The 15490-nt window shown below is 37.5% G+C and overlaps 1 pseudogene; it reads right to left on the reverse strand.

Moving 5' to 3' along the window:
- Positions 1-1179: 1179 nt before the first annotated feature.
- LOC149104226 (uncharacterized) lies at positions 1180-2953 on the reverse strand (annotated as a pseudogene).
- Between the last annotated feature and the right edge of the window lie 12537 nt (positions 2954-15490).

Here is a 15490-nt window from a genome sequence, read left to right on the forward strand (position 1 = left end):
CCTGTACGCCCATTCTTTTTTCAAGGTACTCATGCCCTGTTTCCATAGGATGAAGAATTTTGCCATTATGCACAGGTTGCATCTCTATGTCACATTTAAATGTAGTCTTACATGGGCCATTATTTTTGGTTGATTATCTATTAAGCCAGAGCTGCAGAAGCAAATTCATACTGCGATAACACAATGATATGGACCATGCTCTATGGAAAAATTTTGTTGTCTACGAAACAAGGTGATGAGCGTAAATCCAGGAAAAGATCAAAGATTTGTACTTTCAAAAGATTTTCAATATTACAGAAATGAAGCATACAGAGACCCAAGGCAAGTGGTAAGAGCCAAAGAATAAGGAAAACCAAAACTTTAATGGAAAAAACCAGCAAGGAAGTTCACTTACTGAATTGCCTGTTATAAGCTAGTGTCAAAATAATGTCTGTAAGTAAATAATCCAAGAATTCAGACTTTCAAGCAATTGCAATAGATACAATAACACGTTGCTTAAAAAATATATTCGAGTTTCAACAATTTGTCGATAAGATTTTGTTCATTCTTGGAAACATTAAACACCAATATGTAATTTTTTTGTTCTGCATAGCAAAGGCGCTTAGTTCACTGTCATTGTCACATTTACCTATTTTCTAAGATTTACTGGCAATATGTCTCTTCCATAGTGAATTTTCTGAGGGAAACAAACTACGTTATCAAATGAGTTTACAATTCTTATCAATCGATGCGTGTCACCTGAGGGTTTTTTTTCACGCAAATACTAATTCTTCACTAAGAGTATGTGAAAAGTTTGTGAAAGGAAGGAATTGTGAAATAAATGTTGGAAATATACATGCTTGCTATATTAGATATTCACATGCACATGAAATCTTTGTAACGCATGTGAAAGTATTTGTCTTGCATGTGAACATTTTTCTATTATGAACTTTGTATAGTGCATGTGAAATTTTTTTGCAACCATGTGAAACGATTTTGCCATGCATGTGAATTTTTTTGAAACAATTCGGTCATGAATGAGGTTAAATTTCGATAAACATTTCAAAATAAAAATGAGCGAGAGAAATTTTACACAACGTTTCGATGTCGTCATGACATCTTTATCAAGTGACAAGAAAATAACGGTTCAACAGTGTTATACATGCACTGAGAGGTGTGATTGTTCATTCACATATTTGTTTAAACAAATAGTTTCATGTGGATGGAATCCAATTGTATGTTCAGGCTAGGTTTCTTCTTTCTAATAAACAGCATTTCGTAAATCAAACAATCCAGTTTTCCGTTGCATTTCTTTAGGACGGAAAAATTATTGGTAAGGTCGTCGATGTTATAAAGGCCGTGATCGTTCTTTAAATGCTTTCCGATTGCAGAGAACCTGTGTTCATCAATACGTTGCCACAAATGCCGGCTGGTATACCCAACATACTCTGCATTGCACAGATCACATTGGTAATTGTACACTACGCATTGTTGATTAATTAGAGGTGGTTTTGGTTCATGCATCTTGAGATCTTCACAGATTTCAACTCTTGAATACTGGTTGAAGAGTGTGATCGATTTTCCTACTCAGGTCAGATAGTTTTTTCACTGCATCGGCCGACGTTTGATCTTTAAATGGCAATACCACTTGGTGAACAGTATCTTCGTTGACGGGTAGTTGAGGTGGCACAAGAGGATCTTTGATCATCACTGAGGTGACAAAGTGAGAAATGATGGAGTTAATTAGGCTTTCAGGGTACTTGAGGTTCGTAAACATCAGCTTCAGGCAATCACATTCAGTCACGAAAGACTCCCATGTGGATGACAGGTGAAAAGCACGGTTTAACATGGTGTTAATGAGCGATTTCTTGTACCTTTTGTCCACATGGCTTTGGTGATGGAGTAGTAGGCCGGTATTTGTTGGCTTGCGGTAAACACTGGTTTCCAGTTTGTGACCTTTCTTAAGTATTTCCATACCAATAAATGGTAGCTTGTTGACGGAAGCTAGTTCCATTGTGAAATTTATGGATGGATGACAATTGTTAAGTGTTGTTAAAAAGGCTTCTGCTGCTGGCACATCCTTCATCGTGGCAAGTATGTCATCAACATACCGCCTATAAAACTCTGGGAGCTTGTTGTCATGTTCTAATTTCTCTTCGATGGAGCAGAGAAATGCGTTTGCCATAAGGGGTCCCAAAGGTGAGCCCATTGCCACTCCGTCTGTTCATCAAGCTTGCCATCGAACTGGAACAATTGGTTCTTAGTTGCTACTTCTAGAAGTTGAATCAGGTCAGGCTGAGTGATGTTTAACTTGTGTTTTGTTAAACCAGTTGTTTACGAACGCTTTTTCGGCGATCATTTCGATAGTTTCCTTAAGTGGTACATTAGTAAACAAAGACGTGACATCATAGGATACCAAAATGTGGTTTTCGTCGACTTTTAGGTCTTGAATCTCTTCTGCAGAAGCAAACATATCAGAAATCATGTAGCGATTAACTGACAGCGGCTTCAGTTTTTCATCAAGCCACTTGGTGAGGGCATAGTTGTAGGTGCCCGTGGCAGACAAGATTGGTCTCATTGATAACTTCTCTGTGTGTCTTTGGAAGACCATAAAGGTGGGTAAGGCATGAGCCTTTCTGACAAACGGAATCGGCAATCTCCTTTGGCAGAATCTTACGAACCACAGAATCGAGGTGTGTCTACTTCTGCAACAGGGGGTGGTAATGTTTCAATGACCGGCCTTTCATTTTTGGTCTCTGCAAGCTGACAGGAACGAGTTTAGATGTATCGTTTATAGATGCCTGACCCAGAAGGCTAACATAATCAGATTTGTTCATAAAGACTACACCGGTACCTTTATCTGGCTTCGTTACGACGATGTTATCTAGTTGTTTCAGCTGCTTTATGGCCCTTTGCAGTGTTTTCAGTGGCTTCGGTGATTTGCACTCGAAAGAAATGCAACGCAAAACTAGATTGTGTGATTTACGAAATGCTGTTCATTAGAAAGAAGAAACCTAGCCTGAACACGCAATCAGATTCCATCTGCGCAAAACTTTAAACAAATAAGTTAATGAACAATCACACCTCTCACAGCATATATAACACTGTTGAACCGTTATTTTCTTGTCACTTGATATGATGTCATGATGACATCAAAACGTTGTGTAAAATTTCTATCGCTCATTTTTATTTTGAAATTCGGTCATGCATGTGAACTTCATGAAGGGGTTTCCATCCCTCTACACAGTACGGCAAATACACACCGGCATTTTGGACATTAAGACCACAACTTCCACAAGAATTCAGTTTCAACTGGTCATCAATCATGACTTTGTACTTTTTACTAAATCCTTCTCACGATAAAATGTGATAGTCAAAGGAGTAAAATTCCTTGGGATAACCATGCATGTAGTATCGATGATGTAATCATGTACGGCCAAAATGAATTACGGGGTGATCAAAAGCACATGGTCAAGTGTCGAGTTGAAACTGTATTGCATGCACTTATTTTGGTTAAATCTAGATGTTTCACTGACCATGAAACACTACAACTGGGGACAAGAATAAAGTGATACGAAGACACGTTTGAAGGAAAGTTATGGTGACAAATGACAAACTTTGTGGAATTAAGCCATCTGATCGTCAAGGAGATAGCATGAATGTGGGGCCAACATGGCAGTGATGGTAAAAGGCATTTCAATTTTATGTGGATGGTCGTGGGATCACAGCAGCTGCTCAAAGGCATTACTTTTACGCTGTGCAGGAATGGAAGTCCAAGAAATCTTTGAGACCCTAATGGATCCGGGTGTACCTTAAGGGGAAGACCACGACGTATACAAGACACGCAAACCTTAGAGAGATTTACATGGGGCAGTGCCAAATTTTCATTCTTTTTTCAAGGTACTCATGCCCTGTTTCCATAGGATGAAGAATTTTCCATTAAGCACAGGTTGCATCTCTTTGTCACATTTAAATATAGTCTTACATGGGCCATTATTTACTAGGTCACTACAAATTCTGTTTTGGTGTCCCTTAGGGACAAGATGTGTTTGCTCAACATGGCTGCATTCCATTTACTCTCATCTCTAAATAAGACCTGTGCTTGCAGAATCTTGTGAATTGATTCGCGGTCAGTCCCCTTTCCATTGACGTTTTCAAATGTGGTTTGGTAGTCACGATTCAGGCATGCCGCACCTAATGGGCACCGGGATTTGTCTCTACAATAGAGTCCTAAGGTGATGACATCACAAAAATAAAAGTTTTGAAATTATGGGACATGATGTCATACTCTTATAGAGGATCCTAAAAGATGCCCTCATCCCAAAAATTAGCTCTGAATTGCAATTCCTGATAGAGATATAAGGGATCAAAGTTTCATAGCATCCCATACAAACCCTTCAAAATTTGGTTCAATTCCTTCAGTTTAGAACTGACTCAAAATTAGAGAGATTTACATGGGGCAGTACCAAATTTTCATCCTTTATATTTTGGCTGGGAATTACAATTAAGAGGTAATTTTTGGCAAACACCCTTTTTTAAGGATGCTCTATTCGAAAATGGTGCCAAATCCCATAATTTCTCAAATTTATTTTTTTGTGATGTCACACTTTAGGACTCTATTACATGATCTATCTTGCGGTCATGAATTATCCTATTGGGTAGACTTGCGGTGGACGCTGATTTTTCTTTCTAAATTTGGCATGGAGAATGTATCTTCCACAGGAGAGAAAGTTTAATTTTTTCAGTTTTTCCCCATTCGCCTCGGAGGGGAAAACAGACGAAGGAAAGGAGTTCATGTTGGGAAACTAGAAGTTCCCTAAATTTCAGGCTGGAATATCTTAGAAAATCATTGAATGGAAGAGCTTATGTCAGTACCTTTCCCAGATATCAATCTGACAAGTTCAGCTCGATATCTGGGCTAGAAATCAACAATTCTAAAACACAAGCAATGTGGCTTGGACGCTGGAGAGACGCACAAACCTTTTAACTTTAGATGGCCGAAAGAATCCATCTGCACTCTTGGCATATATTTCTCCTATAGCACTGAACATGCAGACAAACTAGAATTTCAGGAAAAGATTACAATTCTAGAAAAAACTCTCAATGGCTGGAAATGGAGGAAACTCACTCCACTGGGAAGGTTCAATGTTGTTAAGACTTCAGGTTTGTCTAAGCTCATTTACAATGTGTCTGTTCTTACTATTCCCAAGCATTTTTTGAAAGAAATAAACAGGATATCATTCAATTATACATGGGAAGGTAAACCAGCAAAAGTCGAAATTACCATTATTAGAGAAAATAAACTTGGAGGTCTTAAACTGCTAGACTTTGAAAACAGCCTTATAATCAAATTACTATGTGCATGAATTGTCAAAAACGTTAACAGACCACAAATAGATTTCTCAGTCAGTGATGTTGCTTCTCAAATTTTACACCCAAGTAACAGACAACCAGATATATGTTTAAACAGCATGCAATGAGCAGTTGACAACACTGCAAATTTCCACTATTCATAACATGCAGGTGAAATGTGTGTTAAGTAGCATATGAAATTTGTACAGCATATCACTAAAAATTTTCCTGTATAGCACAGGTGAAATGTGTGTAAAGTAGCTGTGACAATTCTTTCACCATTCATTGAGAGTTTATTGGTGAAATTTTTGAAAGATGACACCAACTGATGTTTTTTCTTCATCTATTTTTGTTTTTCCCACAACTGGCATTTGTCCATAGTCAGTCAGAGCAGAAAATGGCATAAACTCAACTCAAATAGATATCAATTCTATAACCTTTGTTTACCAGCGTTTTGTTTTTGAAAATGAGCTCACCATTCAGCTCATTAATAATTTCCACTTTGAAGGCGAACTTGTTTTTCAGTTGGTGTAGTTTTTGTCGAGGTCATCCACAACTCTATCAAAGAAAAAAGAAAATTATGTCTTTCAAACCAAATAATTTTTAAAATAAACTTCCCATCTCTACTTGTCTGTCTTTACCCAATTGTGCAATAAAGTGAGAATATTCACACACTGGTGGATGATGTGGATCACAGGAACACTTGTGTTGGAGATTTTGTCCATTTCTTCAAACCCTCCAAAATAAACCAAACCTGAATTACCATGGTTTCCCATTGGATCACAGCTGCTCACAACCAGGTTAGCCTTAAGTTTGACTTGAGGAAACTTTCAAATTATAATATTTTTAGTAATATTCTGGATAATGTAAATCAAGAGGTAAATGTAAACAAATACAATTTTGCATTAAGAACCAGTTATTGTATCCAATTTATCAATCCATCGCCAACCAGTTACAGAAAAATAACCAAACTTTTCATGGCATTAAAACAAAACTTCAACCACATTTTGGAATCATTAAAAACAATGTCATGAGAATGGTGCTTATCTAGCAGTCTATTCACTACAACAGACAGCAAAATTGAAACTTGTTAGTTGTTTGTCTTTAGCCATTGGTACAATAAAGTGAGAATATTCAAACACTTGTGTTGGAGACCTCATGCGTTTCTTCAAACCAATGAATTTTCGAACCCTCCAAAACAAACCAAAAACGCTTTTTATTCCAGGCTTGGCTTGTAAAGGGGCTCCACAAAAAATTAGCCTGACAGCCACTGCACCTAACAGCTATTCCATCTTCCACACCAGCAAGTCACTACAGCCTACACAAGTTCTCTCTTTTTTCGTTGCGCAATTGCCTGTCCATAGGAAGTTGTTGGCTTTTTCAGCCATACCAGGCTATTCTTCACAGCCACATTCACATCAATGCTCTTTCTTTATTGAAATAAGACCCATAGACAAACAGTAATTTTGTTACTCAATTACTTGCAATTTTTTTTTCAGATAAAGAAACTCTTTTACCATTTTTTATAACTATTCAAATAGAAATCGCTCTTTCACATACACACAAAATGCTCATGTAAAAGATCAGCAAAAAACGTTTCAAGTAGCACTATAGAGGTAGAGCTTGTAGAGCCCAGGATTATAGCCCAGCCACCATCTGAATGCTGTTCCATCCTCCTCACCAGCCACCATCACTGGTACCCAAAAAAGTTGTCCGCACCTTTACATGAAATGGACTAAAATAACATCAGACTTTCGAAATGTGTTATGATATTAAGAGAGCAATTCCAATTAAGCAGTACTCATTAATGTTAAAAAGCTATAAAAAAAATGTTGTTACCAATATACATAACTAAAAGTTGTTAATTTCTATTGAGTTGATTTTGTCAGCTTCATCTATGTTATGCAATGTCATAGAGAAACAAAGGGAGTGACAAGTTAACAGAGGCTAGATTTGTGTTAACTTAACAGCATTTTTTCGGTTTTTGCTACCAGAAGGCAAAACGATATTTGTTTTAAACTATTGTATAAATATTTTGGCTTGCTTGTTTATAAATTAATTCCACAAACAGTGCATCTGCAGCTCGCCTGCCTTAGGTTAACACAACACAAGATGGGAGTTTGTACTCAATTGCATGCATGTATTGAAGCACATGGTTCACAAAAGTAAACACTGGTGCTGTAGGTTCACAAATTAATCATAGAAATCACTTCAACGCATAAACAAACTCTCACAAGGGCATGGCAAGTAGTCTATACATTGCATCAGGTGCACAATGAGTGCAACAAAAATACGTAGGCACAGCCAGCATTAGACTAGGAAAGACACATTTAATAGACTACAATAAGATCAGACTTAAGGAATGTGTTATGATATCCAAAGTATAATTTTCAGTAATACTACACACTACTAAAATGTTCAAAAACTAATAACTTGTTGTCAACAATGTAATACACATCGATTCAGTTTATTTTGTCTTTCAGATGGCGTACAAATGTCCAAATTGCCCGCACAAGTGCAAGCAGCCAACAGAATTAACGAGACACGTGACGACCCATACCGGTAAGCAGCCTTTTTCCCGTGAATGCGGGAAAAAGGTTTGCTCGCCAGTATCACTTGACCCAGCATACACAAACTCATCCAAAAACTGAGTATTTAAATATAGTTTGGCATTAATCACCAGTTATTATATCCAATATACACGTATTAATCCATTGATCTGTGGATCATCAATTGTTCACGGAGAATAACTAAAATTTTCATGGCTTCAAAACACACTGGTAACCTCCAAACAAATTTTGATGTTATCTGAAGCAATGTCAGGAGAAGGATGCTTATCTGACAGTCCATTTACTATAATGGGTAGTGCAAAAAGTATAAATTGAAAGGTTTTTGAGATTTACTCAAAATCAAACAAAGGATTTTTTATTCTTGTATACATTCTACTTGCTGTACATCCTATTTTGAGATAGTGGTATTGGCTGTTCTTATAGATTTCATACCTGGTCAGCACAAATTCACACTTTACTGATTTTCAATTTGTCTGGTTGTTAGTCTTTACCCATACCATTTGTGCCCTCAAGAGAGAATGAGCATTGCCAGCCAGTCTGACACCTTTTTTCACCATCCATGTTATTTTTAGTGTGAATCAAGCAAACATAAGTTTTGCAGAGGTCACCCTATTCTTCAAACTAACAAACTGTTCAATATTTGCAAACAAACCAGTGAACTGTTCCACACTTCAAAGCAAACCAAAGCTTTTTCTTTTTAATTTGCATGTTCAGTCGCATGTAAAAAAAAATTAGAATTAACTATTGTTGGTAATTGCAAAGTCGCCTCAACTATGCGTGGCGGAAAAAACAGGTCATGTGACTTAAGTTTTAAAAGGAAAAATTTATCATGTAACGGTATTCGAAGCCAAGTCATCAACAGTCGTAAACATAAACATCAAGATGGCGATCAAAGGGATCTGACACTCAGGAACACAAACTGTAAGTTTTGAAATAGTTTGTCGCTTCGATTTAGATTGTAGTAAATAGTAATTTATCTCGTAATTATTTCAATTTCAGTTGACTACGATGTAACCACGGACACAACGAGCCATGTAAACTCTAGTTTAAATAAATCTGACAGCTTTTGATCCCTGGTGGACTAATCTTCAAAATAAGTAGTACCTTCAACCATAGGAGTGAATAACTTTTCTTCCAGGGTTGTACTGGGGGCTCCACAGGACTAAGCCTGACAGCCATCTTACAGCCATTCTTACTCTCTACACAAGCCATTGTAGCTGGTGCCCAAACTAGTTCATACATTACTTCCCAGAGGTATTACCTCGTCTGTTATGCCACAGTATTTTTACCCAGGCAGTGAGGCCTGGGTTTAAATTTTGGCTCTGTTTTTTTTTCCACGTTCAGTCACAAGTCGTCGTCTGGTCTCTAAAACGCGTGCGTCACCTGTGCATGCACACAGCACATGGAATTTACACAAGTTGTCGTCATGAAAGTTTGCACGGATTCCATGATTTCTAGCGCGATGAAATCACATACAAATGAACACACCGTTTGAGGTAGACCAACACTAAAGGACATTAAGCGTTTTCAAAACAGGTCGGTCTGCAAGCCTTATGAGAGATCAATTTAGGAGTGAACATTTTGAATGAATTTATTAAGAATCATGTTATACCAAAGGAGCCATCAACCATGGCTATCAACTCTTCAACTTGATAAAAAGCTTCTTCAGAAGCGTCATTGTATTTTCAGACATGATCGTGAACCAAGCAGAATCCCAGCATGAACTCAAGAACGTCTAAGCAACAAGAGCAGAAAGGTTAGAGAATTTGTTTACGAATGTTCAAGTACACCTAAGTAAAACGCTCTGAGAAACTTTGTAAAGTATAATAAAGATAAGATCTCGAACTGAACGATATTCTCTTGTTATTCTCTTGTAACAGAGTTATGTGTCTTTACAAGAATGAAACTCATGTAGCAAATTATTGTACATTTAAGCTGAAAGAAACTAATGTACGTTGACCCCAGCAAAACAATTCTTGGCTTGAACTGTCACACAATCCTGACGCAATAAAAAATTTACTCGAAAACCATTTAGTGGATAAAATCTTTGAACAACTTTAAAAGCACTATTAGAAAGTTTGACATTAGCTCTCTGCTGGACGACGGATGTATGTTGTTCTTGCTGTTCATCTATGTAGTTAGTTGTTAAATAACTATTAGGTGATAATATTATGATAGTATTTATCAACAAATTATTTTTTTTTTATTAAATTTTAATATTTTCTTAATTTTACTAAGTCCTAGGTGAATACATCTTACTTTATATCTTAGTCTCCCCAATTAGTAGAGCACTTGTGCTCAGCTATTAACACTGAGACTTAAATAAAGTTGTCATTCATTCATTCATTCAATCAAGAAATTATCAGGTTATAGGAGATTACTGTGCGTTTTCTCAAGCTCAGATATTTGTCGCAATATTTTGCACAAATTTACAGGGACCAGTATGGAGCTGCCATGTTGGTGTGTACCTCCGCGATATGCCAACATTGCGGTCAGAAAATAATGTAAACATCTGGAACTAACTTTGGCTATCTAGGCAATTGATTACCTGTGCTGAACAAACAAGCATTTACATAAGCACTTTTCCTAAAACTTTAACTTCTGAATGGGCTAAAACTCACGAGATAAGTATATGATTTCGACAAACACATTTGTAAGTCTATGTCACGCACCGCCATAACTATAAAAAATTCAAAATGTCTTGCTTGCTTGAGAAACGCAAATAACGACAAAGGCTAAGGAAAATAGACTGAAACGTTTATAGGCTGATATAAAGACCTTGACTCATTTCACAGCCTGAAGACCTCCAAACAAGTAATAAGCTATTAATCGATTCCAAGAAATGCAATCAAAAGCAGAATAGCTTAAGCACATCAACTTGATTGAATTTCGTACAACTTCAAATGCAGAACATTTAGCAAATTGCAATATGCAACAACTGGCTGGGTATATGCAGCAAAGCGTCTAGTTTCAGTTGCGGTCGCACTCCTCTTCACCACAGTGCTACATATTTTCACCTGCGGTGGACGCGAGGTGGGAGCACACGGCAAAGACAAGGTTTTGCCACAACTTGATGGGTCCATAGTTTCAGGTGGTACCATAGTATTTTACCCAAAACGTCCACACAAAAAGGCTTTTAGACAGTGACAACAAAATTTTAATTCTTATCATTATCATGCATGACTACAACTATGGTATTTTTAAAGGAAACATGGTTTGCAGAGCTCATGCATTTCTAAAAGCCAAGACATAGTCCAACACATTAAATGACAACGTACTATTAAAGATTAAAGATTAAACACTCTCAAACAAACCGACTGATATTGTCACCAATTCACATCGATAAAAGTTATTTTTGTTTCAGATGATGCACTTGTACCAATGTTGGTTCTGCTAAAAAAGATTCATGCGCCCTGACAAGCTGCAGAAGCGCATGAGCACCCATACCACGAGCAGCCTTTACCATGCAAGGAATGTGGGAGATTTGCTTGATAGCATCCTTTCATGCGACATGCACAAGTTCATGCCACACGTGATTAGCAGTTAATTATAATTTAGCATTAACCACTAGTTATAATATCCAACAAAATTTTCTCTGCTTCAAAACAACCTCCAATCACAATTTTATATTATTTCAAGCAATGTCATGATCATGGGAATGTTGTTTATCTAGCAGTTCATTTTCTGTAATAGGTAGTTGAAAAAGTATAATTTAAAAGGTTTTGTGATATACTTGAGAGCAAACATAATTTTTTTCACTCTTGTATACTTTACATTCTGTTCTTCATACTTTGACACCTTGGTATTAGCCTTTTTATATATCACATACCTGGAAAGGACAAATTTCCCCGTTACTGATTTTTAATTAGTTTGGTTCTCGCTTTCATGAAACTATTGTTTGCTTGCAAAAGTATATATGCAGCAGATCACATATAGTATCAATCAAAAACAGAGACGAAGTCACTGGAAACATCGCGGGATGAAACCTTGAAGCGACTTGCTGAACTGTGTGGTCACCAAAATAAATTAAGGACGGCTAAATCAAGGCAGCAAACAGAACTAGATGAACTTAACATCGGCACAGCTCAAGGAGAACAAGAAGATCTTTTAGATCTTATAACCAGGCTTTTAAAATTTAACTGTTTCCTTAGCACTACAGTCGCAATGCAGTGCACATTCCAAAGCAGTGTTTCCACCAGAGTGCACCACTGCAGGAATTCCGCATTGCAATCAGAGATGGCCCCCAGAAAAACGAAGAAATGGCCCATTTGGCCCTTTCCTTTTAAAGACTACAAGCTTAACCAGGTGTAGTCTTTTAAAAGCCATCCCAGGGCTCAAAATTGCGACCGATACGGTCACCAATGTAACTAACATTTCATCCTTGGCGACCAAAATTCGGCAAAAATTCTGGTTTAGTCACCATAATGGCAACTACATTTCTCTGTGTTGACAATCAATCTGGTTATTTTGTCACACATTGTCCTTCTAGATAATCATATTGAAAGATCTTTGCTTCTAAAACATTTAACATAAGAAAAGTCAATCCATTCTTTTGTTTTGCTGTATTGATTATCTCACATCGGAAAACTTCCAAGTTTGATATCGCCCTATGATGCATTGCAAACCCTTGATCATTGACTATGTCATGTATGCCTAAGAATTGTTCTCTTGTAATGCACGGATCATACTAGTATCTGATTCAAAGGAAATTTATTGAGTAGAAACACTTCAAAAGGCATTTACTATTAAATTTTATGCTAGATCTTAATAAACTGCTTTATTTTCCTTGGTACCCTGACGCATTTTTTTTTCTCTAGCTTTCAATTTATTGGCCCCTTTCCTTAAAAACTGGCCCCTAAAAAAGGTTTTCAGGGGCCACTTTGGCCCTCAAGAAAAATTTTCTGGCTGAAACACTGCAAAGCAGTCCTTGATGATTCATTGATTACTGTAGACACCACATCACTTGATCAATACAAACTGTATTATTGCACCATTAAATATTTTGTGAAATCTATGATGACGTAATGGTCTTGATCTGCAACTTTCTTCAGGATATGTATAGGCATGAATGACATGAACGATTCGATAGTATCACTATTAACAGCTTTCTTGCTTAAAAGTCATGATTAAATTTAATTGGTTTTTCCACGAGTAAAGGGCTAACAAAGTAGTCATGCAACTCACATAATTCAAGAATTACGCTATCCACTGCTATCTTTAGTACGGTGGTTATTTCCCTACCAATGATGTAATCCTTGCACATTCTGACACGTTCTTTGCTCGCTTGCAAATATTTAATTTTTTTTCCGATCTCTGAACACACTTCCATAAAACAGCAAGACAATTCACTTCTCTTGTCTAAAAACACAAAAATACTTGGGAAATTATGGTTAGATCAATGACTGTTGCTCCTGGCAGAATAAAAGTTCAAAACAAGCATGTTATCCAACACGCTGCACAAGAGAAAGTTGCAACATCGACACATTCCATGGATGACGTAATTGCTTTTTATGTGTTCAATACTTGTTTGGAATCAAGCGCTTCAACAACACAAAAAGGCAATATGTTTGGTACTAAATAAAGAGTAAAATAATCAAAGACCCGCTGAGGATTTGGCCGAGAGGAAGTCTGGGTCTGGTCACATGCAGATAAAAAGCCAGATACAAGCAGTCCAGACAAATTGACAAAGTCCAGCAAGAAACATGTATGGAATTGGCCAGCAGACTGCATAGACCAGAGCCTTAATCAAGGTGAAAAATGCACTCTCGATCTCACAATGTAACATGCTACAGGAGAAATTTGCTATGCCCAGCCTGACTGCCATGTACTAAAACAGTGTGGAAATTGAAGTAGTTTGCATTCCTGGAAAGAGAAGAAAGGTTTCAAACAGTACTGCAGTCCACCATTCCATATCCACCATATCCACCATTATCAAGTTTTTTAACAAAAGTTAACTAGAAACGCAAACTTTTGGTGTCCAAGCCTCACTTTCTTTTAGCACAAACAGTCCTGAAACCCATGGTATCATAAATTCAAAAGTAAAATGCAGAGATACAACTTCTCCAACAGGCCTTTAGTATTAGCAAAAAGGTGCTAACTTGTGAGAATCATTACAGGCTTGTTGCATGCAGATTACAAAGAAAATCTAATGACTAGATTTTCTACAAATAAACAAAACCGATTTTAAAGGCCTGTTTATATTTATTCATGTTCCCATGGCAACGGCACATACGTCAGCTTAACCATCAAAAAACCAAAGTTTGTGTTGTTAACTTGGTTGCTGCCATTTTTGGCAACCAACGGATCAAGGGTTTTAGAGAAAAAGGTGAGTGAAACTCATGTATCAAAAACTGTGTTCAGCCACCTTAACCTATTGTATAAATATTTTGGCTTAGTTGTTTATAAATTAATTCCACAAACAGTGCATGTGCAGCTGGCCTGCCTTTGGTTAACAATACACAAGAGGCAAGATGGGGGTTTGTACTCAACTGCATGCATGTATTCAAGCACATATTTCATAAAAGTAAACACTGGTGCAGCAGGCTCAAAAATTAATCATAGAAATCACTTTAACCCATTAACAAACTCTTGCAAGGGCACGGCATGTAGTCCATGCATTGCATCATGTGCACAATGGTAAAGTTTGCATGCGAGCCAAGTGGCCCATCAGGCCGGAGCTTATCCCGGTTTCTGTAGCATGAAGCGACTACGATTATTTCTACTCCCCCCTGGATGGGCTGCTAGTCCATCGCAGGGTTACCCCCAGCATTAAGTTCGTCGGTACCCATTTATACACCTGGGTGGAGAGAGGCACTGGAGAGTAAAGTGTCTTGCCCAAGAACACAACACAATGTCCCCGGCCAGGACTTGAACCCAGACCGCTCAATCCAGAGATGAGCGCACCAACCATGAGGCCACTGCGCCTCCCATACATGCACAATGAGTGCATCAAAAATATGCAGGCACAGCCAGCATTAGACTAGGAAAAAAACATTTAATAGACTACAATAAGATCAGACTTAAGGAATGTGTTATGATATTAAAAGTATACATTTCAATAATATTTAGCTCTACTAAAACCTTCAAAAACTCAGAAATTGCTGTCACCAATATAATAGCCATCAATTCATTTTCCCATTTTGTCTTTTAGATGGTGTACAGATTTCCAAATTGCCCATGCAAGTACAAGTGGCCAACAGAATTAGCGAGGCACATGAGGACCCATATCAGCAAGCAGCCATTTTCCTGTGAAGAATGCGGAAAAAAGGTTTGCTCGCCAGTATTTTTGTGCACTCAGCCAGTCTGACACCTTTTTTACCATCCATGTTATTTTTAGTATGAATCAAACGAACATCAGCTTTGCAGAACTTACGCTATTCTTCAAACCAAAGTAGCCCACTATTCTAACATTACTTTGGGGGGGAGAAGGGCTCGGAAAATTCAATAATGACTTCTCACTTGAATGTGTCACCACTTGGCATTTTCTCAAGTGTCCTAAGGACAAGATGGCAGGTTTCAGCAGATTTTCCGAAAGTACTAAGACAAGTTAACAGAGCAAATCCACATGGCAATATGGTTCACAAAAAAGT

This window comes from Orbicella faveolata, unplaced genomic scaffold (genome assembly GCF_042242905.1).
Source record: "Orbicella faveolata isolate gen_17 unplaced genomic scaffold, um_ofav_v1 contig_34, whole genome shotgun sequence".
NCBI classification, from domain to species: domain Eukaryota; kingdom Metazoa; phylum Cnidaria; class Anthozoa; order Scleractinia; family Merulinidae; genus Orbicella; species Orbicella faveolata.